Below are 26,513 nucleotides of genomic sequence, written 5' to 3'. Positions count from 1 at the left end.
TGGTTGCCATGGAAATCACAGCAGTACTAAACAACAGAATCAATACATTTAACTTCAGGGCAAAAACGTTTCTGACACGTGTCTATTAGGGCTGTCCTCGACTAAAACAAATCTTGGTCGACCAAGAGTCGTCTGTTCTTTCGACCAATTGACTGGTCGACATTTTTAAACGTTTATTTTTCCATATATAGACACGCCCTATGTGTTTTAATCAAATCAACTATATGTACGGAGCTTATCTGATACTTTAAATACACTGTGATTAAATAATTAAGACGCACAAATGACTCAAGCGGGAGCCAGAGATCAAGATATCCTAATTCCCGAACTGCTGCTGGCGTTCTCAGATTCTGCCATTACGCCCCCCGTAGTTACCGGTGACAGGCTACACCAGGGGTCGGCAACCTTTTCCATTCGGAGTGCCAATTTATCTTACCATTTCTACCGATCTGCGTGCCGGTTATGATTTTCATATGTACCTTTTCATGGAACAGAGTTATAATACATTCTTCCTATCTCTAAATCATTGTCATGTGATTCAAAATTCTATCTAAATGAAAATTATACAAATCTAAAAGTAACTTCTATTGCCATTGTAAGAATAGCCTACATAAAGCCAACAAATAAAAACATTGCAGCCTGCAGGTAGAAAATATCCTGATAAAAATAAATAACTTTGGCTATGGCCTGTCTGCAAGGAACTTGAAACATTGTATCAACTACCAACTTGGTCCAGCACACGTTTGGGCTCCCGAGTGGCGCAGGGGTCTAAGGCACTGCATCTCAGCATTAGAAGCGTCACTACAGACACTCTGGTTTGAATCCAGGCTGTATCACAACCAGCCGTGATTGGGTCCCATAGGGCGGCGTACAATTGGCCCAGCGTCGTCCGAGTTTGGCCGGTGTAGGCCGACATTGTAAATAAGAATGTGTTCTTAACTGACTTGCCTAGTTAAATAAAGGTTACACTTGCAACATTGTATAAAATATTTTAGACCCTCAGTTTCCTGCCCCAGTGAACTTCAGACAGACACAGCTATAGTCCATTTGCGCAAGGGATAAGAAGTACTCAGGTAGGCCTATTTTATGACTTTTCCACCGGAAAATACTATCAGGTGGGCACATTTATAAGCCTACATTTGTGTGCAGGCCAGGTAGCATTTGGAGCCCTCCAAACAAAGCACAATGAATAAATTGAAAACTCCGTAAACGGAATGAAATAAACCAAAACTTGTTTCTCACAAGTGTAGAATAGGTTGTACGCTCTACAAACAACGTGTCCACTCCTACGATGTGAACTATAAAAGACTGGAATAATAACATATTGAAAGCATTAACAGTATTTACAGTAAACAAACAAACATTGTAGATATGGAATTATGGGAATTAACGCTAAATGTACAACTAGTGATACTGGTGTGCCATCCCCGCGACCTCCGCAATGGAATAGTCCACCGAGACAGGCCTCCGCAATGGATTAGTCCACTGAGACAGGCCTCCGCAATGGATTAGTTCACTGAGACAGGCCTCCGCAATGGATCAGTCCACTGAGACAGGCCTCCGCAATGGATTAGTCCACTGAGACAGGCCTCCGCAATGGATGAGTTCACTGAGACAGGCCTCCGCAATGGATTATGTCCACTGAGAACAGGGCCTCCCAATGGATCAGTCCACTGAGGACAGGCCTCACAATGGATTAGTCCACTGAGACAGCCTCCACAATGGATTAGTCCACTGAGACAGCCTCCCAATGGATAGTCCACTGAGGACAGGCCTCCAATGGTCAGTCCACTGGGACAGGCCTCCCAATGGATAGTCCACTGAGACAGGCCTCCCAATGATTAGTCCACTGAGACAGCCCTCCGCAATGGATTAGTCCACTGAGACACGGCACCTCCGCAATGGATTAGTCCACTGAGACAGGCCTCCACAATGGAATAGTCCACTGAGACAGGCCTCCCTAATGGAATAGTCCACTGAGACAGGCCTCCCTAATGGAATAGTCCACTGAGACAGGCCTCCGCAATGGAATAGTCCACTGAGACATGCCTCCGCAATGGAATAGTCCACTGAGACAGGCCTCTAAAATTGATTAGTCCACTGAAACAGGCCTCTACAATGGAATAGTCCACTGAGACAGGCCTCATTGTAGAATAATAGTGAAGACATCAAAACTATGAAATAACACATATGGAACCATGTAGTAACCAAAAAAGTGTTAAACAAATCTAAATATATTTTATATTTGAGATTCTTCAAAATAGCCACCCTTTGCCTTGATGACAGCTTTGCACACTCTTGGCCTTCTCTCAGCCAGCTTGAATGCTGGAACACATTTCATTTAAYAGGTGTGCCTTGTAAAAAGTCAATTTGTGGAAGTTCTTTCCATCTTAATGCATTTGAGACAATCAGTTGTGTTGTGATAAGGTAGCGGAGGTATACAGAAGATAGCCCTATTTGGTAAAAGACCAAGTCCATATAATGGCAAGAACAGCTCAAATAAGCAAAGAGAAATGACAGTCCATCATTACTTTAAGACATGAAGGTCAGTCAAGATGGAAAATTGCAGTCGCAAAAACCATCAAGCGCTATGATGGAACTGGTTCTCATGAGGACCACCACAGGAAAGGAAGACCCAGAGTTACCTCTGCTGCAGAGGATAAGTTAACTCAAATTAACTGCACTTCAGATTGCAAATAAATGCTTGTGCAAATAAATGCTTCACAGAGTTCAAGTAACAGACACATCTCAACATCAACTGTTCAGAGGAGACTGTGTGAATCAGGCCTTCATGGTCAAATTGCTGCAAAGAAATGACTACTAAAGGACACCAATAATAAGAAGAGACTTGCTTGGACCGAGAAACACGAGCAATGGACATTAGACCGGTGGAAATCTGTCCTTTGGTCTGATGAGTCCAAATTTGAGATTTTTGGTTCCAACCGCCGTGTCTTTGTGAGACGCAGAGTTGTTGAACGGATGGTTCCCACCATGAAGCATGGAGGTGGAGGTGTGATGGTGCTTTGCTGGTGACACTGTCAAGCCACACTTAACCACAAGTGCTCAGCATATGTGGGAGCTCCTTCAAGACTGTTGGAAAAGCATTCCAAGTGAAGCTGGTTGAGAGAATGTCAAGAGTGTGCAAAGCTGTCATCAAGGCAAAGGGTGGCTACTTTGAAGAATATAAAATATATTTTGATTTGTTTAACACTTTTTTGGTTACTACAGGATTCCATATATGTTATTTCATAGTTTTGGTGTCTTCACTACTATTCTACAATGTAGAAAATAGTAAAAATAAAGAAAAACCCTTGAATGAGCAGGTGTGTCCAAACTTTTGACTAGAACTGTATAATATAAATATATATATTCAATATATATATACATATATATATATATATTCATCCAGTCTTTGTTTCTCCTGTACATCAGCTTAATCAATTACCAACTTGGAACCTCAGATACCAGTTGTAAATTAACTGATCTCATCATCATTATGTTTGGAAAGAACCTTGAGACGTTCCAGTGTGTTTTGAGGTTTAAACTCTTATTCAAACAATGGACTTACAGCGAAGCCCCTAAAACCAACAATGTGTTTACTGCAGAGAGAAAAGACAGGCAATAAATCTGGAGTAGACACCATGGAGGAAGTGGCCCTGAGGGGTGTAAGCCCCAGTCTTTGTATGAGATGGAGAGAGGAGAGACGGAGATGGAGAGACGGAGAGAGGGAGAGAGACAGAGGGAAAGGAGAGGTGTAAGCCCCAGTCTTTGGATGAGATGGATGGAGGAGGACGGAGAGAGGGAGAGAGACAGAGGGAAAGGAGGGGTGTAAGCCAGTCTTGGATAGAGATGGAGGAGGACAGAGAGAGGGAGAGGGGAGACAGAGAGACAGGGAGGGTGTAAGCCCCAGTCTTTGTATTGAGATGGATGGAAGAGGAAGAGAGAGGGAGAGAGACAGAGGAAAGGGAGGTGGTGTCTACCCCCAGTCTTTGATGAGATGGATGGAGGAGGATGGAGAGGGAGAGAGACAGAGGGAAAGGGAGAGGTTATCAAGTTGCTTTGGATGGATGGAGGACGGAGAGGAGAGAGAGGGGAGAGATGAGGACAGGAAGAGGTGTTAGCCTGTGCTTTGAGAGTGATGGATGGAGTACGCGAAGACAGAGGGAAGAGGTGTAACCAGTGTGCTTTGGATGACGATTGGATGGCAAGACGGAGAGGAGAGAGACAGAGGAAAGGAGGGTGTAAGTGTGTGTAAACCATGGGTGCTTATGATGGATGGAACTAGGTCCTGAAAAGCCACGCTGCCCCGCTCTTCCCAGAAAAAGTTCCACAAGGAAAAGTGGCAGTATATGGTTCAAGCATTAGCGTCCTCTCACTATCATGACGATGCACACTGCAAGGGCCATCAGAATGTGCCACCGGCCCAAAGAAACTCTACCACTCGCATGGTACTGTATGTGAGTAAATGTGTGTGCGGGCGAGTGTGTCAATGTTTACGAGTGTAACAGATGTAGAGATCCTAATTTGATCACTCTTTTTTTCGGAGAATTTTACTGCACAGCAGGAAATGCAAATTTATAGTTTGTATTCCAGTTAAAAAAGAACGCTCTAAAATGTTTGTCATTTCCACGTTAACAATGTTAGAGTCCTTGATTTTGCCCCTGACGAAAAAATGTATCAAACTCCTACAAGAATGTCCAATTAATTATAATTCACCATAAAATTCTTTTATCCCTCGTTGCTGCAGGATTATTTTCCTGCGTAGCAAACTGGCTCAAATTAAGATCCTACATTTGTATTGTAAGCAACACATGCTTACATATGAGTGTGTTGTGTGTGTGTGTGTGTGTCCTTGCGTGGCGTGTGTTCCGTGCATATGAGTGTGTGTGTGTGTGTGTGTGTTCCTTGCGTGGCGGTGTCCGTGCATATGAGTGTGTGTGTGCTGCATGTGTGGCGTGGCGGTGTTCCGTGCATGATGAGTGTGCGGGTGTGCTAGCATGTGAGCGTGGCGCCTGTATACACGTGTGTTCTCATATGCATACAGGAGTTCTGCTTCCTGTCAGTCTTTAATCCAGACAGACAGCCTCACTCTTCTCTCTGCCATAGCAATGCCATGAAAGAATGTTCTACAACCTCTTTGAGATTTGAAGGAAAACTGGCTGGATCATGTCCTGAGGGCAGCAACAGCATTCATTCTGAGAACGTTCTCATGTTTCACCAACTCTTGTCTTCGCCAAAATTAAATAACAGGCAATAGCTTACCCATAACTAAAAGGATACAATAACAGGTATTGAACAGCTTGGAATCAGAAACAAAGCTGACATACAAATCAGGGGAGTGACAAACGCTTTAGGAAAATAAAACTATGATATCCAAACATTGAAAACATGTCACATCTTAACTGAATCTTAGAAATAGATGAAATTCCATAACTATGTTGATGAAATAAACACAACAGAATTGTTTGTGTGATGAATCACGTTGCCCATCGCTATCTGTTGTGATCCAAACARATGGGTATCTATCTCTATGATGGTGGACTGTTCAGCAGCTCTCACTGGGGATCTGTTGGGGAGTGATAACCCTGTGAACATGGCTCTGATGTTATCTCCCTCACCCTCCTCATCCTTTTCCACTTTTATGGGCTGAGTTGGAGTGACCAAAACAACCACAGGGTTCAACAGTCAGCCCGGCTACTGTGTGTGAAACGCTGCATAACACAAATAAATAATCTTTCCCTTCTCGGTTGACAACGTACGCGCACACACTTTGAGAGACAGACTGCCACTGATGCCCATGATCCACAGCAGTTCTCAGGCTCCCAATCTGACTGTTTTTCTCATGCTGAGAAAATAACAAATAGAACAATCTTGTTGCCGCCCTGATGCTAACATCCATTCTCACATGCACCCAGTGTCCCCACCGGCCTCGCCACTCCTCCGGCCTCGCCACTCCTCCGGCCTCGCCAGAAGGTGAAGAAATACAAAGAATAGTATCAGAGCTGTTCCTGTTCTTCTCTGGTTACTACCATGTGTCCTCTCCGAGGGCTGTCCTTCCCATTAACCCAAATGATGCTCTTTTCTCATGGAAATCAGCCTCATACCCACAGAGGTGAAGGGGATTGTGGGACATTTCCAGAGGAAGAGAGGAGACCTCCCTCCCTCCACCACACACATACACACAAACACATTTCTCGATCACCAAGGCAAACATGTAGATTGTTGCCTTCCGACCACACGGGCTAAATTCATGTGTAAGGTAATCAGAAGAAGATGTTTGACTATAGTGTTTCAAAATGTTTATCCATGAAAACGTCCCTACTGCTAAAGAAAACGTACTTATCTTCATCTATATAAACAAGGGTGAGTAAAAAACAATATATTAAGTCAAGTGTAATATGATATTACCAAGTTATTTGTAAGTCATAAACTGTATTTTCCACAAAGAACATATGCTTCCAAAAGCTGTTAACTATGAAATGTTTACATAAACATTTCTGTTGAAATGGTCCTAGTCACAATGGTTTGTTTTGAGCAGTTCTGCTGACTATTGGGGAGAGGGGGGGACGGGGACGTAGTTTAATCTGTTGTGGAGTTACAAATATACTTTTGCAGAAGTAGACTATAGCCACAATATATGTTTTTATTCCATATGACTTTGTAGCCTACACGTGCATCATGTTAACACGTTGTTATTTTACTTTAGTTTGATCTAAGTCTTGCTGTCAAGAATTCGGGTCTTTTTTTGAGGGTATACTCACACAGAAATAACGTTGTAAAAACAACAAACTACATACGCGTCTCAACTTGCACTTGTACTGTTATTGTCAATAACAAAAGCATTGTCTCGTGACGTTCTCACTTCCATTTCCTTATTATGTGTCTCGAGGCAGTGGAAGTGAGGCCTTGATGGAGGGAGCATGCTCGTGTCAGACCTGCCATGACGGCGAGGAGGCTGTTTGTTGCCTCCAAGACTTTGGTGGTGATTATTAGGAAGCCTGGGCTAGACATTGGGCTAACTAACCATAAATGTAGCCTACAGTAGGCTGTTTAATTTTTCAAGGACGCATGTTTTTTTATTTAGCATACAATGTTGCCAAATGAAGCAACACTGTTGCCAAATGACTTGCCAGATGGAGTAACATTGTATCTAAAGGCTTACTTTAAAGCAAATAAGTTAGTCTTACTTTCACACGGAACACATAGCTTGTATCGGTCGTCGAACATTCCAAAAGCAGTTAGCAGCCTAATAATAAAGTAGACTAGTTTAGTAACGTCAAATTACTGGAACTACTAAAAGTAAACTGGAGCCTCCAACAGGCACTAAGTCACAGGAGTTTTGACATGTTGCTCAATGTTTCAGGCTCCATTCTGTTATTGCAACGTGGGTTGGTCCAATTGATGACAATGAATCATACAGCGAATCTATCAGCACACAACGTTCTCTGTTGTTACAATGTAATGCACGTAATATTAGACTAATATGTTGATCCTTGACATAATAATCACAGGAAGTCTTATGTTTGCGTGTATAATGTAGGCTACATCAAAACATGAAAGTAATCTAAAACACTTCCAAATACAAAATTAGGCCTAATGTCTAAAATATTCAAACTAATCAATTAGATCATCCACTGCAGACAACATACAGTAACCTCATGTTGCTTCTCAATATGTTTTTTCTTACAGCCTAATGTTGTTTGACAAAACAGTTTGAAACGAAATAGAAAAGTTCAACAACAGAACAACAAAACAATCACAAGTGTATTAGTGTGCATATGAAATTAAATGAGCTGAGCCCCCCCCTCCAAAGGGCTATTATTTTGCCCTTACAAGGAACATACAAGGCAAGAGACACACAAAAGTCACATAGCCCCTCAATCCGCCAGAAACATCCGATCAGCGACAAAACAAATGACACAAGCCATTACAGCATGGACGAACAGTCGAAGGAAAACACTCAAATAGTTCTTCACTTCTTTAATGTGACGCCTTTTGAGCGCCTAGAAATCAAGCAGCAACTACCATGAATAAGGATACATCGAACGTGACATGTGTAGGTACTTTTTTTCCCCCCAGAGTTGTTTACTCTTTCAAATACAACAGGGACGTCCCCTCTTCTATCTCACTCGCTCTTCTGCAGTAGCATGCTCACCATCATAAATATTCGGAAATTGTTTAAAATTCTGCAATTCGCAGAAAACTTACACCGAACATCAATCATCATTGCCAAAGCCATCATTGACACAATGCATAATGTTTACAACTTCAATGATTTTCATTTGTAACACATTTATCGACACAGCTTCGAGCGAAGAGACGATCGGGTAATTAAAAATTAAATACCCCGACGCTTACATACTTCCACAAAATAAGCTAAATTAAAACATGTCCGATTGCAGAACATCTACAACAGATCCGTGTTAATTAAAATGTCGTGAACAYCAATCTATCGATTATCATTGAAGAAAGTTGCTGTAATAATCTTAAATCTTATTAAACAAAACATGCACACATCAGAACGTGCAGCCATATTATGAGATCTTACAAAAAAAACGAGCAGTTACCCACCAAAAAGTTTCCAGCGCCGCATTAGTCAATTTCTCATGGAACCCCGGTAACATTCCATCACCGACTTTTCGCAAACCTACCGTGGGAGACCCCACGCCACCTTTCACGGTCTTTCTCCCCTCGATCTGTTGTTTTATTATTTTTTCAATTTTTTTCAATCATTTTTCATATATTCTGGGCCTGACTATGTCTGTCTCGCTCTGAGGCTGCAGCAGAGTTAAGGGGCGCGAGCATTGTGGGAGTGTGACGTCAGGCCACTTTCGCAAACTTTTTTACTAGGGACATGCAGATGACTCTTTTKGTCGCTGGCTTGACTGTTTTTTTTCAATAACTGTTATGGCAATATATAATTGATTCAACTGCAGTCTACCCTATCAGCGTACATAACTAACAGAGATATTTCAACTTTAGACAGACTTAATATGATAATAAATAAATGTGTAAACAAAGCAAGATAAATAAGCAGTTATATTACAATTTCACATTTATCATAATTATAGTCTATATATTATTCTGATCACCAGGCCTATATATTTGAAGAATATTAATGTTATTTTCGATATAAATGTTATTATAGYCTATTGATTTGGCATTGTTTGTGGTGAATATGATAAGTGAGACATATGTATTGAATAAAGACATGTTTTATGTCAAAACACCAATCTGAAATATTTTGGACAATATTGCTTAATCAACCATTACACATTGATTATATTCAGAGGAAAGTTTACAGGTCTATAGGTAGCCTATGTTWGACTAACTAATAGTCTACTTCTGTGCTTTGCAAGTCATCTCACTCATGGCTTTATTCACATTGGGTCTGTTTATTCGTTTATGTTTAAGTTTTATAATACTGAACGAATCATTTCGAAATATATATATAGAGTTTAAAGTTTGTGGAATTATTCATAATTCATGTAATTTCATAAGTAACTCTTCGAAATATAATTTAAAGTGGCCTATAGATGTTTTAAAATTGTAAAAGAAGCTTGTTAAAATATTTWAAATGGTATGAAATCTCGTCTCATGTCATTGCATAAGTAACTCATTAATTAACTGTGCATGCACACCGTCAAACATTATACTAAATTGAGTAGCTAAATTATGATGTATATATATTTTTAACATATGAACACATMAAAACATCTATTATTCTCCAGCAACTTTTCATATTTTAGGGGACTTAAATTCACTGCTACAAAAATAACACCACACACAGAGGTCACACACAGAGAAGTGCGAGAAGTTCAGCTCTGCACTCAAATGCCATCAGCTCTGGAATGTGTAGTGCGGGTCCCACGTGCGATGCTCTGGTGGTCCCGTTTCACCTTGTGTTTTGGGGCGAAAGAATTACTTCCAGGGCATATCAACCCGTTTCCTCATCACCCCAACCCCCTCCCATACGCTTCCAAACCGCGGATGGATGTGTTTGTGTATAAGAGAGAGTAGGGGGTGGGGGAGCAAGTCTTCAATAAGCCTTTGGTTCAATGGAGTGGGGGAAAACACATTTTTGTTGGTAGCCAAGGAAATACCTCCTAACCATATTAGCCTACCTGTTGTAACAGTGTTCACTAATATGGATAATAAGATAATAAATTGCAATGTTTTGTCCAAAGGCAAATTGAAAGTATCAAGACAACGATTCATAATTTGGACTGATAGAAACATCTAGTAGTTGGACACCAAATAGTCGGGTGTTGTTGTGAGAAATAGGCTTATGTTGAAAGGGTAGTGTTGATATGTGTTGTAATTGGTAGAAATGTTCGGGAAGAACTATGTCAAACAACTTTAAATCACTTTAACTAACTTTTGCGTATTTATGAGCTTTTGAAAAACTAAAATGTATAGTTTGTAGTCATGMACCACACTAGTGGCAGATCTGGATAAATACACAGCATTATGAATAGTCTACTGTAGCCTAAACGAATTCATAATTTATGCGAATATACATGTATTTTTGAAGTTATCGATAGAAAAATATTTTTGCAACAAATAGCTCATACTTATTTCCAACTCAAACCCAACTAATAACCTATTCAAAATAATACTTTCAACAAGTAGAATGTGAATTGTTCAACACGATCTTCAGACCTTCTCGTGGCTTTATAGAAATGACGTTTTTACAGTCATTTGTTCCTGTATGTCTTGTACAAAGTTACCTGTTAGAAAAAACATTTGTTTTCAAATGAGCTGAGGATTATTTTAAAGGTAAGATTTAAGAAAGAAGTTCTGTGTTGTGGAATCTATTTCTTTGTGATTAAAGTCGTTGCAGAACTGATATGATGTATATCTCTGATGTTCATGTTTCCCATTAAATATTGGGATTCTTAACCCCTAAAGTGTTTGAATCTAGGTTAAACTGTTTGGATACAATTTTGTAGTTAAATGTTTTCAGGAACCTGGAATCATGGGATGTACCATACAGGAACTATTTATGATTCCCTGTCATTCACTGAATTTATTCAACAAATCATAATGACATAAYAACTTTGATAATAACTTAATAACTCAAATAAAATCAGTTTATTTTCAGTTATGTATTGATATTTAATTTATTTGGAGAGGTCCCTTTATTATCAATTTGGATTTTATTTAGTAATCAAACACCTATAGGCTATTAATTATTCTTATACAATGTTTAAAATGGAGTTTACCAACTTCAACATGAGATTATATTATGGAGGAGTTTATAGTGGGATTACAGTGTGGATGAAGACATTCACAACCKACCTTTAGCCTTTTAAACCTTAAAAAGTCATGGAATGGTATATTTTTTTAATCACACCGAGAGGTTTTTGATTCCAAAACTCTTCTAATTCAAACAATTAAACTTCTCAAATAAATATAAGAAATTCCATAGTGACAAACAAATGACTTTATGCTAAACATATGTTACAGTAACATAAACATGTGAATATAGGATATTAATATCCCAGTAAAGTGATTCAACAGTTAATATGTTCTGATACTTGTAGTTAAAGAAGAGGACAATAATAAATCTATCCCGCAGCACAACTTTTGACAGGAAGATTTTGAGAGACTGACGTGGGTGATGGGTTGAGGAGTAAGTATCACACACACATTACACTCTCAGAAAATAAAGAAAATWATAAAAAAAGAGAGAAAGTAACCACTTGTCCATGTAGGGAAATCCTCTGAAAAGGTTCTATTTGGAACCTTAGGTTCTATCTGACCCGAAAAGGGTTCAGGGGTCTTCCTACAGGGACAAGTGGGGCCACATAGCACTCTTTTATATCTAAGCGTGTAGACAGAAACAAGTCTGTTTGTGTATCAATCTAATTTATCCGCTGCTGCTGCTGTTTTACATAAAGGTTCCCACATTACTTGTGTAATGTTTGTGCTACTTTCCCCTTTAAGACTCTAAATACCAAATAGAAAGTGTAGCCTATAAGAATACATGAGAGAGAGTGTGGGGAGAGAGGAGGAAGAGAGAAACGATTTCCCAGCATAACTTGTCTGCTTTCATTATGTGACTGGTTATTTCTTACTGTGTGGTTGGGCCACATTCAGGTTGATTGCTGTTGAGTGGTGGTCTGTCATTTAGAGTTGTAGATCGATTTTAAATTACCCTATGGAACGCCACATAGTGCCTGCCGTGGTAGCTAGCTCCTCTTCTTCCCTACTCTCTCCATCCCAAAACTGCTCATACAAACCACTATGAACAACAAGAGCAGAGTGAGTTTCAAAGCAGGGCAGGCACTCCCCAGTCTCAGCCCAGTCTCAGCCCAGCCTTTACCACACACCTAATTAACTCTGATACAATTTTGGGTCTGGGACGCCAGCATTTTGGGCTTTCAGATGCAATGATGACAAGAGACAAGAAAGGGACCTGCCTACATAAACCTAATAGAGTTGTGGGGCATCGAGAACATATGGATCTGTTATGATCAGTAGCCATGCAGTAGTCATATCCCACACTGTAAGGATCAGTAGCCATGCAGTAGTCTAATCCCACACTGTAAGGATCAGTAGCCATGCAGTAGTCTAATCCCACACTGTAAGGATGAGTAGCCATGCAGTAGTCTAATCCCACACTGTAAGGATGAGTAGCCATGCAGTAGTCTAATCCCACACTGTAAGGATGAGTAGCCATGCATAGTCTAATCCCAACTGTAGGATCAGTAGCCATGCAGTAGTCTAATCCCACACTGTAAGGATGAGTAGCATGCAGTAGTCTAATCCCACACTGTAAGGATGAGTAGCCATGCAGTAGTCTAATCCCACACTGTAAGGATCAGTAGCCATGCAGTATGTCTAATCCCACACTGTAAGGATGAGTAGCCATGCAGTAGTCTATCCCACACTGTAAGGATCAGTAGCCATGCAGTAGTCTATCCACACTGTAAGGATCAGTACCAGCAGTAGTCTAATCCCACACTGTAAGGATCAGTAGCATGCAGTAGTCTAATCCACACTGTAAGGATCAGTAGCCATGCAGTAGTCTAATCCCACACTGTAAGGATCAGTAGCCATGCAGTAGTCAATCCCACACTGTAAGGATCAGAAGCCATGCAGTAGTCTAATCCCACACTGTAAGGAGAGTAGCCGTGCAGTAGTCTAATCCCACACTGTAAGGATGTAGCCGTGCAGTAGTCTAATCCCACACTGTAAATCAGAAGCCATGCAGTAGTCTAATCCCACACTGTAAGGATCAGAGCCTGCAGTAGTCTAATCCCACACTGTAAGATCAGTAGCCATGCAGTAGTCTAATCCCACACTGTAGGATCAGAACCGCAGTAGTCTAATCCCACACTGTAAGGATCAGAGCCATGCATGGTCTAATCCCACACTGTAAGGATCGAAGCCATGCAGTAGTCTAATCCCACACTTAAGGATCAGTAGCCATGCAGTAGTCTAATCCCACACATGTAAGGATCAGAAGCCTGCAGTAGTCTAATCCCACACTGTAAGGATCAGTAGCCATGCAGTAGTCTAATCCCACACTGTAAGGATAGATAGCCATGCAGTAGTCTAATCCCACACTGTAAGGATCAGTAGCCATGCAGTAGTCTAATCCCACACTGTAAGGATCAGTAGCCCATGCAGTAGTCTAATCCCACACTGTAAGGATGAGTAGCCATGCAGTAGTCTAATCCACACTGTAAGGATGAGTAGCCATGCAGTAGTCTAATCCACACTATAAGGATCAGTAGCCATGCAGTAGTCTAATCCCACACTAAAGGATCAGTAGCCATGCAGTAGTCTAATCCCACACTGTAAGGATGAGTAGCCATGCAGTAGTCTAATCCCACACTGTAAGGATCAGTAGCCATGCAGTAGTCTAATCCCACACTGTAAGGATCAGTAGCCATGCATAGTCTAATCCACACTGTAAGGATAAGAAGCCATGCAGTAGTCTAATCCCAAACTGTAAGGATCAGTAGCCATGCAGTAGTCTAATCCCACACTGTAAGGATGAGTAGCCATGCAGTAGTCTAATCCCACACTGTAAGGATGAGTAGCCATGCAGTAGTCTAATCCCAAACTGTGAAGATCAGAAGCCATGCAGTAGTCTAATCCCACACTGTAAGGATGATAGCCATGCAGTAGTCTAATCCCACACTGTAAGGATGAGTAGCCAGCAGTAGTCTAATCCCACACTGTAAGGATGAGTAGCCATGCAGTAGTCTAATCCCAAACTGTAAGGATCAGAGCCATGCAGTAGTCTAATCCCACACTGTAAGAGTCAGAAGCCATGCAATAGTCTAACCCACACTGTAAGGATCAGAAGCCGTGCAGTAGTCTAATCCCACACTGTAAGATCAGTAGCCATGCAGTAGTCTAATCCCACACTATAAGGATCAGTAGCCATGCAGTAGTCTAATCCCACACTGTAAGGATCAGTAGCCTGCAGTAGTCTAATCCCACACTGTAAGGATCAGTAGCCATGCAGTAGTCTAATCCCACACTATAAGGATCAGTAGCCATGCAGTAGTCTAATCCCACACTGTAAGGATCAGTAGCCATGCAGTAGTCTAATCCCAAACTATAAGGTCAGAAGCCATGCAGTGTCTAATCCCAAACTGTAAGGATCAGTAGCCATGCAGTAGTCTAATCCCAAACTATAAGCTCAGAAGCCGTGCAGTAGTCTAATCCCACACTGTAAGGATCAGTAGCCATGCAGTAGTCTAATTCCAAACTATAAGGCTCAGAAGCCATGCAGTAGTCTAATCCCAAACTGTAAGGATCAGTAGCCATGCAGTAGTCTAATCCCAAACTGTTTCTATTGTGATCCCAATTTACCTCTTCCTCGCATTCTACTTTGAGCTTCCTTCTTAACATCACCCACATCCCAAACTTCCCTTCCCAGGCCCCCTTGCCATCTCAGAATAAAAAGCCAGAAAAACAGGCAAAGCGGCATCAATGAATACAAGGACGATCTGCACCCATCTGCAGGGTATTTCCTCACCAGTGGAATACACAGCCATCCCTTCGTCTAGGCACAGRGTGCCCGATTGGTGGGAAATTAGTATATCGTTTTTTTTTTATGTGTTTGGTATTAAAACAGACGGGTGGTTTATGTTACCAGAGGCTGGCGATAAACAGCTTAGACGCATAGTATAACCACCAAAAGAGCCATCACAGCCTGCCAGCCGCCAGAGATGTTAGGATACTGTGAGAAGGGAAAGTGTTTCAATCTCTGTCCATGTATAATGCAAGAAGGATCTGCCATTTGCCCTGGTCGTTCTATCTCACGTATTGAGTAAATGTGTTCCCAGCCCGGCTTATGCTTCAATGGATGTGAGAAATGTCTTTCCTCAGCTCATATTCATATGTGTTTGATTGCTATGTTTTCGTAGAATTCTTAATGCTCGGTAATCATGGTTGTGGTCATGTACAGTAAGATAATGTACACTACATCATGTACAATAAGATAATGTACACCACGTCATGTACACTAAGATCATATACACCACGTCATGTACAGTAAGATAATGTACACTACGTCATGTACAGTGAGATAATGTACACTACGTCATGTACAGTAAGATAATGTACACTACGTCATGTACAGTAAGATAATGTACACTACATCATGTACAGTAAGATAATGTACACTACATCATGTACAGTAAGATAATGTACACTACGTCATGTACAGTAAGATAATGTACACTACGTCATGTACAGTAAGATAATGTACACTACGTCATGTACAATAAGAATGAAGACATTGTGTTACACTTTCAGAGAGAGCAAAATAAACAGATTATGATGCAATTTCTTTCCCCTCACCCTTTTCTCCCAACCCTCCCTCAATCACCTGTATCTGGTTCCCAGAATTGTGTTTAGACAATGGTTTTCCAGTGACAGGACAGTAGCATGTTGGCTCACTTGGCTGTGATCATATAGGGAACGCGTCAGTCCCCTCAAAAAAAATCACTTTAATTCAGTGTTAACAATATTCAACAGACACACATGTTAGGCTAAAGCTGTAATTAGCAGCAGTGGAACACTAGCAACTTTACTTGTGTATGGATTCAGACTTCAAACACACACACACACACACACACACACACACACACAAGCCCTTTTGAGTAACACCAACCAATACAACAGCGCCACATAAACTTTGTAAACCACTACCGGAGACACAAATGAAATTATAGCAGTTCAGCTGCAGGTCTCTTCACAAAACCTATTTGGTTACAGTCAGGAGAGGTGGTGAAATAACTTACTAAATCCCCTTAGGAGTGACTGTTAAACAGGGGTTGAACCTTAGTTTAAGTACTGTTTAAACAGGTTGAGACCTTGTTTTAGAGTGACTGTAACAGGGGTTAGACCTTGTTTTAGACGTGACTGTTAAACAGGTTTGAGACCTTGTTTAGGAGTGACAGTTAAACAGGTTGAGACTGTTTTAGGAGTGACTGTTAAACAGGGGTTTGAGACCTGTTTTAGAGTGACTGTTAAACAGGGTTGAGACCTGTTTTAGGAGTGACTGTTAAACAGGGTTGAGACCTTTTTTAGGATGACTGTTAAACAGGGTTTGAGACCTTGTTTTAGAGTGACTGTTAAACAGGGTTTGAGACCTTGTTTTAGGAGTGACTGTTAAACAGGGTTGAGACCTTGTTTAGGAGTGACTGTTAAACAGGTTTGAGACCTTGTTTTAGGAGTGACTGTTAAACAGGGTTGAGACCTTGTTTTAGGAGTGACTGTTAAACGGGTTTGAGACCTTGTTTTAGGAGTGACTGTAAACAGGGTTTGAGACCCTGTTTTAGGATGACTTTAAACAGGTTTGAGACCTTGTTTTAGAGTGGACTGTTAAACAATTTGAGACCTTGTTTTAGGAGTGACTGTTAAACGGGTTTGAGACCTTCTTTTTTAGGAGTGCTGTTAAACAGTTTGAGACCTTTTTTAGGAGTTGACTGTAAACAGGGTTTGAGACCTTGTTTTAGAGTGACTTTAACAAGGGTTGAGACCTTGTTTTAGGAATGACTTAAAACAGTTTAGACTTTTTTAGGAGTGACTGATTAAACAGGGTTTGAGACCTTGTTTTGATGTTAGATTGAATGAATGTTACTTTATATGGAAGTGTACACTTTATATTACAACGCAGAATAAATATGTAACAACGTAGTGGTAGTATGGTAACAAGTAATAGTTACTCACAATGAAAACATACCCTTACATTTGTTGAGTTGGCTTGGTAATGACCAAGGTAGGGAGGTATCGTGAGAGAGGTTAGTAGTGACTGAGTACTTTTGATGAGGTGTGGTATCATCAAGAGACAGTCTACACCAGCAGTCTGCGGTAGGTTGATAAGGCAGAAGGGTGGACCCAGTATTGCCCGTCAAACCAGAAATACATCATAACCTTGTCATGCTGCCAGAGGGGAAACCAATGCGGATGTCAGTAAAGTACAACACTGAAATAAGATTCTCTTAAATACCTTTTATCTACCCCGTTTCCTTATCGCTCAGTCTCTTTCCATGCGAGCAATGTAGTGTGTTGTGTGTTGAGCACAAGTATAGCTTTAAAAATGTTTTCAGTCTATACGCTGTCCTTGTTGGTCCACTGGGAGTGTACACCAACAGGCACTAGTAAAGCAAGGACGGTGTGACATCACTGCTAGTCGACAGGAGGAAAAGGTCAAAGGTCAACCACCTCTTCCATATAGGCAGGAGGACATAAGACTCTGTTGGAGAGAGAGGGGAGCTTCATAGAGAACAATGTAGAGAGAGGGAGCTTCATAGAGACAAGGTAGAGAGAGGGGACTTCATAGAGACAAGGTAGAGAGAGGGGACTTCATAGAGACAAGGTAGAGAGAGGGGAGCTTCATAGAGACAAGGTAGAGAGAGGGGGACCTTCATAGAGACAAGGTAGAGAGAGGGGGACTTCATAGAGTCAAGGTAGAGAGAGGGGAGCTTCATCAGAGAACAAGGTAGGAGAGGGGGACTTCAATAGAGACAAGGTAGAGAGAGGGGGACTTCATAGAGACAAGGTAGAGAGAGGGGGACTTCATAGAGACAAGGTAGAGAGAGGGAGCTTCATAGAACAAAGGTAGAGAGAGGGGGACTTCATAGAGACAAGGTAAAGAGAGGGAAGCTTCATAGAGACCAGGTAGAGAGAGGGGGACTTCATAGAGGACAAGGTAGAGAGAGGGGCTTCATAGAGACAAGGTAGAGAGAGGGGGCTTCATAGAGACAAGGTAGAGAGAGGGGACTTCATAGAGACAAGGTAGAGAGAGGGGAGCTTCATAGAGACAAGGTAGAGAGAGGGGGCTTCATAGAGACAAGGTAGAGAGAGGGGATTCATAGAGACAAGGTAGAGAGAGGGGGACTTCAGAGAGACAAGGTAGAGAGAGGGGAGCTTCATAGAGACAAGGTAGAAAGAGGGACTTCATAGAGACAAGGTAAAGGGAGGGGACTTCATAAGAGACAGGTAGAGAGAGGGGGACTTCATAGAGACAAGGTAGAGAGAGGGAGCTTCATAGAGGACAAGGTAGAGAGGAGAGGACTTCATAGAGACAAGGTAGAGAGAGGGGACTTCATAGAGACAAGGTAGAGAGAGGGGGCTTCATAGAGACCAAGGTAGAGAGAGGGGCACTTCATAGAGACAAAGATAGAGAGGGGGACTTCATAAGACAGAGTAAGAGATGAGGGGAGCTTCATAAGAGACAAGGTAGAGAGAGAGGGGACTTCAATAGAGACAAAGTAGGAGAGAGGGGGACTTCATAGAGACAAGGTAGAGAGAGGGGACTCATTAGAGACAAGTTAGAGAGAGGAGGAGCTTCAAAGAGACAAGGTAGAGAGAGGGGGTTCATAGAGACGAGGAAGAGAGAGGAGAGGCTTCATAGAGACAAGGTAGAGAGAGGGGAGCTTCATAGAGACAGGTAGAGAGAGGGGCTTCATAGAGGACAAGGCTAGAGAGAGGGGACTTCATAGAGACAAGGTAGAGAGAGGGGGTCATAGAGAAACGTAGAGAGAGGGGAGCTTCATAGAGACAAGGTAGAGAGAGGGGCTTCATAGAGACAGGTAGAGAGAGGGGACTTCATAGAGACAAGTAGAGAGAGGGGAGCTTCATAGAGACAAGGTAGAGAGAGGGAGCTTCATAGAGACAAGTAGAGAGAGGGGGCTTCATAGAGACAAGGTAGAGAGAGGGGCTTCATAGAGACAAGTAGAGAGAGGGGGGCTTCATAGAGACAAGGTAGAGAGAAGGGGCTTCATAAGACAAGGTAGAGAAGGGGGCTTCATAGAGACAAGGTAGAGAGAGGGGGAGCTTCATAGAGAACAAGGTAGAGAGAGGGGGCTTCATAGAGACAAAGGTAGAGAGAGGGGAGCTTCATAGAGACAAAGGTTAGAGAAGGGGAGCTTCATAGAGACAAGGTAGAGAGAGGGGCTTCATAGAGGACAAGGTAGAAGAGAGGGGACTTCATAGAGACAAGGTAGAGAGAGGGGACTTCATAGAGACAAGGTAGAGAGAGGGGCTTCATAGAGACAAGGGTAGAGAGAGGGGGCTTCATAGAGACAAGGTAGAGAGAGGGGGCTTCATAGAGACAAGGTAGAGAGAGGGGTTTTCATAGAGACAAGTAGAGAGAGGGGAGCTTCATAGAACAAGGTAGAGAGAGGGAATTTCATAAGAGACAAGGTAGAGAGAGGGGAGACTTCATAGAGACAAGGTAGAGAGAGGGGGCTTCATAGAGACAAGGTAGAGAGAGGGGAGCTTCATAGAGACAAGTAGAGAGAGGGGCTTCATAGAGACAAGTGTAGAGAGAGGGGGACTTCATAGAGACAAGGTAGAGAGAGGGGGCTTCATAGAGACAAGTAGAGAGAGGGGAGCTTCTAGAGACAAGTAGAGAGAGGGGAGCTTCATAGAGACAAGAGTAGAGAGAGGGGAGCTTCATAGAGACAAGGTAGAGAGAGGGGGCTTCATAGAGACAACGGTAGAGAGAGGGGACTTCATAGAGACAAGAGTAGAGAGAGGGGACTTCATAGAGACAAGGTAGAGAGAGGGGGCTTCAATAGAGACAAGGTAGAGAGAGGGGGCTTCATAGAGACAAGGTAAGAGAGGGGGCTTCATAGAGACAAGGTAGAGAGAGGGGTTTCATAGAGACAAGGTTAGAGAGAGGGAGCTTCATAGAGACAAGTAGAAGAGAGGGGAGCTTCATAGAGACAAGGTAGAGAGAGGGGGCTTCATAGAGACAAGTAAGAGAGGGGGCTTCATAGAGACAAGGTAGAGAGAGGGGACTTCATAGAGACAAGGTAAGAGAGGGCTTCATAGAGACAAGGTAGAGAGAGGGGAGCTTCATAGAGACAAGGTAGAGAGAGGGGACTTCATAGAGACAAAGGTAAAGAGAGGGGAGCTCATAGAGACAAGGTAGAAGAGGTGTTTCATAGAGACAAGTAGAGAGAGGGGGACTTCATAAGAACAAGGGTAGAGAGAGGGAGCTTCATAGAGACAAGGTAGAGAGAGGGGGACTTCATAGAAGACAAGGTAAAGCGGAGGGGGGATGGGTAGATAAAGATAATAGTAAGCATAGAAACAGATGGAAAGACATCCACATAAAATGTAGTTTTTTATGCAAATAGATACACAGAGGTTTGCAGATTATGGAAATGTTTGTCTTATCGGTGCTCTGCAACCTTTCCTGTGGCTTAAAGTTCCCATGCCTAGCATTTGTACATCTCTCATTATGAAGCTAAAAGAGAGAAATAGTGAGGCTAAAAGAGACAGAGACATAAATATAAATAACAATCATACACCGCCCGTCGTCTGTTAATCTATTTCAGTTATCCATCTGAAGGAGGTCTCAGGGTGGGGAGTTGTGTCTCTCTGCATTCGTATCATCACTGTCATCTCTAACAATGAAAAACAGTGTGTGTTCAGGAGATGGGGGTGGAGCAGAGAAAGACAGGGAAAAAGGCCCGCGAAGAGACAGAGGAAAACACATGAAAGAGAGACTGAGAAAATACCTTGAATTGCGATGACTGAATTTGAACCTGTAAGAGTGGGCTTTGAGCAGTTTCCTCTCAAGTTATGGGACAAACAGTCAATCCATCAAGTTCCACAACCTGGTAGCAATTGACCAGAGCTCATTACAGCACATATTTCATTTGGTATTCTGCACGGTCACATACATGTCATGGACCTCTATGAGTGAACTACATTCAGAGTAGGAAAGGTTCACATACACATATAGAGCAGCAGAAGGATTCTAAGTCTGTATCTGCATATGTGTGTGTGTGTGTATTTGGTCTGCATGAGTACCCATATCTGCACATGTTTGCGGAAGAAGGGGGACGGGAGATTTCACCCATGAACATATCAACTGCTCACGGTTAGTCTGTCTATTACACTGAACAAAAATATTAACACAACATGTAAAGTGTTGGTCCCATGTTTCATGAGCTGAAATTAAAGATCTCAGAAATGTTCCATACGCACCAAAAGCTTATTTCTCTCAAATTYTGTGCAGAAATTTGTTTACAGACAGTACCTGTTAGTGAGCATTTCTCCTTCGCCAAGATAATCCATCCACCTGACARGTGTGGCATATCAAGAAGCTGATTAAACATCATGATCAGTGCACAGGTGCACCTTGTGCTGGGGACAATAAAATGCCACTCTAAAATGTGCAGTTTTGTCACACAACACAATGCCACAGATGTCTCAAGTTGAGGGAGTGTGCAATTGGCATTCTGACTGCAGGAATGTTGCCAGAGCATTGAGTGTCCAACATCGTTTTAGAGAATTTGGCAGTACGTTCAACCGGTCTCACAACCACAGACCACGTATAACCACGCCAGCCCAGGACCTCCACATCCGTCTTCTTCACCTGCAGGATCATCTGAGACCAGCCACCCGGACAGCTGATGAAACAGGAGTATTTCAGTCTGTAATAAAGCCCTTTTGTGGGGAAAAACTCATTCTGATTGGCTGTGGGTGGGCCTATGCCCTCCCAGGCCCACCCATGGCTGCACCCCTGCCCAATCATATGAAATCCATAGATTAGGGCCTAATTTCTTCATTTCAATTGACTGATCTCYTTATATGAACTGTAACTCAGTAAAATAGTTGAAATTGTTGCATGTTGCGTTTATATTTTTGTTCAGTATAACATTTAAAGCAAAAGACACCTCATTAACTTCTGCTGTCTTCTAAATTACAATAATTATAAAACAAGATTAGATTATCACCCAATTAGACCATATGTCTTCATTGACAGCAGTGTTGACAGGGAGGGCTTTTAATGCCCCATACAATGCACAAATATTCAGGCAGACCCTTTCTCTMTTAAACTCTTAAACACACACACAGCACTACACTCTTAGAAAAAGTGCTATCTGAAAGGGTTATTCAGCTGTCCCCATAGGAGAACCCTTTGAAGAACCCTTTTTGGTTCCAGGTGAAACCCTTTTGGGTTCATGCAGWACCTTTTCCACAAWGGATTCTACATGGAACCCAAAAAGATTCTACGTATAACCAAAAAGGGTTCTTCTATTGGGACAGCTGAAGAATCCTTTTGGAACCGTTTTTTCTAAGAGTTTATGTAATGTGGTTTGAGGCCACACCCAAACAAAGTGTCACTAGTCTAAGGGTATGTGTTGGTTTTACCTTACACATACAACTCCTGTGATAATCGCTTCAAACCTACACATACAACTCCTGTGATAATCGCTTCAAACCTTTTTACCAAAGTCTGTAGCCCCCCCCCCCCCTCTCTCTCTCTTTCACACATGTGTCTAAAGATTCCAAATACCATCCAAGATCATATGAATGTCCAATTCCACATCAATTTAAGTTTCAGTGATGCAGCTGAACAAGGAGATCAGCACCTCGGGGGTTAAACTTTTTTTCAGTATCCAATGCATTCTGGGATGTAGAATGAAACACAATGGCGGCGAAACTGAATCACCTGCAACTTTTTTTGTGGTCTGTTATTTCCTTACAGCAATATTGTTACAAATTAGTCTAACGTTTGCTACAGAGTTAACGTGTGACGACAATGGCTACATTTTCTATTTGTCTTGCATGGGTAATAATTGTATCAACTTTCCTTGTAAACATTAACGTTTGCTACTCCGGTGTCTTTTGAATAATGATCTGGTGATGTGTAGGCTATGGTTGTATTTATTTAACTAGGCAAGTCAGTTAAGAACCAATTGTTATTTACAGTGACGGCCTACCCCGTCAAGTTTATTTAACTTGTATTTATTCATGCAGGTTAATGTATTTATTGCGATCTAGCTTTTTATTTTACAAATAAAAATTGTGATTAAACCAGCTAACTTCATAGTTGAATTTGGAGTAACTATAGCCTAGCCAATTCAAATAATTAATTGCCAATGCCAATTTGGTTCCTCAGGTCGATTTGTAAACCAAGCCGACTACTTTCTGGGGTCTTTGGCTTTCGCAAAAATGCTGAGTTGCACAATGGCAGTGTACCGCCACCACGCGCCTCCATACTCAAATGTACGTTTCGAAATCACGTTTCCTGATGTTGATCTCACCAGTCCTTTCCTTTTAAATCCATGAAGTGGTGTGAACAAGTGCACACTTTGGGAGAAATGAGACGCAGGAAGGATTCAAGCTCACAGCTGTGTCCCCCTTTTAACAGGTACATGTCCCCTACAGTGAGTTCTTCCAGCTGGAGGCCCTGACACACTACCACCGTGTGGTAAGCCTAGAGAACTTCACGAAGCAGCTTGCCCCAACACTGGCCTAAGGGCAGCCTACTGAGTCAGCTGCCCAGAGGAGTGTAGACAAGAAGTCCTGCCCCATGAAGGTGAGTGTTGTGATTGATGTGTAGAGTCAGAGATGATTACTGACGACTGTTGTTTAGGTATTGAGCCTAGTTACCAAAAAAATATACTTTGAAACTGGTCAGAGAGATTGTTTGAAAGCTAGGCCATGGAACAGAGTCTAATTAACTAATTAATTGCTTTGGTGTTGTTCATGCCAATGAAAAKAATGCCATGGCACGGTAAAACACTGCCCCCTGGTGGACTGTTACTATAACTGTATTTACCTACACATCTCTCACATACGTCTATACTAAACAAAAATATCATTGGAACATGGGAAGTGTTGCCCATGTTTCATGAGCTGAAATAAAAGATACCAGACATGTTCCATAAGCAGAAAAAAAACGTATTTCTCTMAAATTTTGTGCACAAATTAGTTTACATACACTACCGTTCAAAAGTTTGGGGAAATGTCCTTGTTTAGACATTAATGTTGTAAATGACTATTGTAGCTGGAAACGGCAGATAAAAAAAAAAATATATATCTATATAGGTGTACAGAGAACCATTATCAGCAACCATCACTCCTGTGATCCAATGGCACGTTGTGTTAGCTAATCCAAGTTAATCATTTTAAAAGGATAATTGATCATTAGAAAACCATTTTGCAATTATGTTATCAGCTGTAAACTGTTCTGATTTTAAAGAAGCAATACAAATGGCCTTTAGTCTAGTTGAGTATCTGGAGCATCAGCATTTGTGGGTTCAATTACAGGCTCAAAATAACCAGAAACAAATTACCTTTTTCTGAAACTCATCAGTCTATTCGTTCTGGGAAATGAAGGCTATTCCGTGCGAGAAATTGCCAAGAAACTGAAGATCTCATACAATGCTGTGTACTACTCCCTTCACAGAACAGCACAAACTGTCTCTAGCCACAATAGAAAGAGGAGTGGGAGGGCCCTGGTGCACAACTGAGCAAGAGGACAAGTACATTAGAGTGTCTAGTTTGAGAAACAGACATCTCACAAGTCCTCAACTGCAGCTTCATTAAATAGTACCTGCAAAACACCAGTCTCAACAATCAACAGAGAAGAGGTGACTCTGGATTCTGGTCTTCTAGGCAGAGTTGCTCTGTCCAGTGTCTGTTCTTTTGCCATCTTAATCTTTTCTTTTTATTGGCCAGTCTGAGATATGGCTTTTTCTTTGTAACTCTGCCTAGAAGGCCAGCATCCCGGAGTCGCCTCTTCACTGTTGACGTTGAGACTGGTGTTTGGCAGTACGTCCAACCGGCCTCCCAACCGCAGACCACGTGTATGGTGTCGTTTGCTGATGTCAGCGTTGTGAACAGAGTGCCCCATGGTGACAGTGGGGTTATGGTATGGACAGGTATAAGCTAYGGACAATGAACACAATTACATTTTATCGATGGCAATTTGAATGCACAGAGATACTCTGATGAGATCCTGAGTTCCATTGTTGTGCCATTCATCTGCCGCCATCACCTCATGTTTCAGCATGATAATGCACAGCCCCATGTCGCAAGGATCTGTACACAATTCCTGGATGCTGAAAATGTCCCAGTTCTTCCATGGCCTGCATACTCACCAGACATGTCACCGTTTCAGCATGTTGATTCAGAGCATCCCAAACTTGTACGACAGTGTGTTCCAGTGTGTTCCAGTGTGTTCCAGTGTGTTCCAGTGCCCACCAATATCCAGCAACTTCACACAGCCATTGAAGAGGAGTGGGACAACATTCCACAGGCCACAATCAACAGTCTGATCAATTCAACGCGAAGGTAATGTCACGCTGCATGAGGAAAATGGTGGTCACACCAGATACTGACTGGTTTAATGATCCACGCCCCTAACCCTTTTGAAGGTATTTGTGTCCAACTGATGCATATCTATATTCCCAGTCATGTGAAATCCATAGATTAGGACCGAATTAATTTATTTCAGTTGAATGATTGCCTTTTATATGAACTGTAACTCAGTAAAATATTTGAAATTGTTGCATGTTGCGTTTTCTATTTCAGTGTATTTATGTTTACCACGTGATGAAAACAGTTGGATCTGGTATAAATGTCTTGTAAAGCCTCACTCATGGTGTTTTCTGAAACGTCACTGTCTGTATTTATCAGGATGGGACATCCTTTCCATTTTGTGACCATGTAGGAGTGGAGTCTGACAGGTCTGTCTTGTTTGGTGGCTTGTCCTTCAGTTCCTACCACCTACCTCACTGGATACACAGTAAATAGCTGTCCTACTAGTGGAACATGAGCATGATTTATGCTTAACTTACTGGTGGTATAACAGAATAAATACCATAAGAAATGTATTCATTTAAATGTATTTTTACAAGGATAGTGCCCATTATTCAACATGACTATAGAAGTGCCTGTTTTTAGCCAGCTGGCTAATTTTTAACTGCAGTCCCAATTTTCTTCCCCTTTCATGTTCTCCATGTTCCCTCCATCAGAGCGCCCTGTCCTGGCCCTGTCCTGGCCCTGTCCTGGTGCCCCAGCTCAGTTCCTTGTGATACAGGAGTATATGGGTCTGCAGCAGTATGTAGTGTAGGAGGGCGGGACAGGAACAGGAACCACATCGCTGCCCAGGCCATATGTGGGTTTACAGCTGAGGATCGGCTCTGGTCGGATGAGCTGGAAACACACAAATACACACACTCAGCCCGTGTGGCTCAGTCAATGAGCTGGGAACACACAAATACACA

General features: G+C 41.9%; 1 non-coding gene across 4 annotated transcripts; it reads left to right on the top strand.

Moving 5' to 3' along the window:
• Window positions 1-22,900: 22,900 nt before the first annotated feature.
• Window positions 22,901-26,513, top strand: LOC111976821 (uncharacterized). 4 transcript variants are annotated; one of them, XR_011481237.1, is made up of 5 exons: window positions 22,901-22,965; window positions 23,399-23,505; window positions 23,651-23,818; window positions 25,472-25,578; window positions 25,924-26,513. It is a non-coding gene; the product is annotated as an uncharacterized protein (transcript). The 4 variants fall into 4 exon arrangements; XR_011481235.1 differs by lacking the exon at window positions 25,924-26,513 and having other exon boundaries at window positions 25,482-25,795; XR_002896421.2 differs by lacking the exon at window positions 25,924-26,513 and having other exon boundaries at window positions 25,472-25,795.

Source organism: Salvelinus sp. IW2-2015, linkage group LG17, assembly GCF_002910315.2.
Source record: "Salvelinus sp. IW2-2015 linkage group LG17, ASM291031v2, whole genome shotgun sequence".
Classification (NCBI taxonomy): domain Eukaryota; kingdom Metazoa; phylum Chordata; class Actinopteri; order Salmoniformes; family Salmonidae; genus Salvelinus; species Salvelinus sp. IW2-2015.
This window is presented reverse-complemented; position numbering and strand designations above follow the sequence as displayed.